The following is a 255-nucleotide window of genomic DNA, read 5'->3' as shown; positions in this document are numbered from 1 at the left end:
CCCTCTGACAGTGCCCACTCCCTCAGCCCTGACCCTCTGACAGTGCCCACTCCCTCAGCCCTGACCCTCTGACAGTGTCCGCTCCCTCAGTACTGACCCTTCGACAGTGCGGCACTCCCTCAGCACTGACCCTCTGACAGTGCGGCACTCCCTCAGCACTGACCCTCCGACAGTGTGGCACTCCCTCAGTCCTGACCCTCCGACAGTGCGGCACTCCCTCAGCACTGACCCTCCGACAGTGCCCACTCCCTCAGC

General features: G+C 64.7%; 1 protein-coding gene across 1 annotated transcript in view; it reads right to left on the bottom strand.

Annotated features, from left to right (window-relative positions):
* The window catches only part of LOC122539265 (general vesicular transport factor p115-like), a 73428-nt gene that overhangs the window by 72487 nt on the left and 686 nt on the right, over positions 1 to 255 (bottom strand). The window lies entirely within an intron of this gene.

The sequence above is a fragment of the Chiloscyllium plagiosum genome, chromosome 32, assembly GCF_004010195.1.
Source record: "Chiloscyllium plagiosum isolate BGI_BamShark_2017 chromosome 32, ASM401019v2, whole genome shotgun sequence".
Lineage (NCBI taxonomy): Eukaryota > Metazoa > Chordata > Chondrichthyes > Orectolobiformes > Hemiscylliidae > Chiloscyllium > Chiloscyllium plagiosum.
This window is presented reverse-complemented; position numbering and strand designations above follow the sequence as displayed.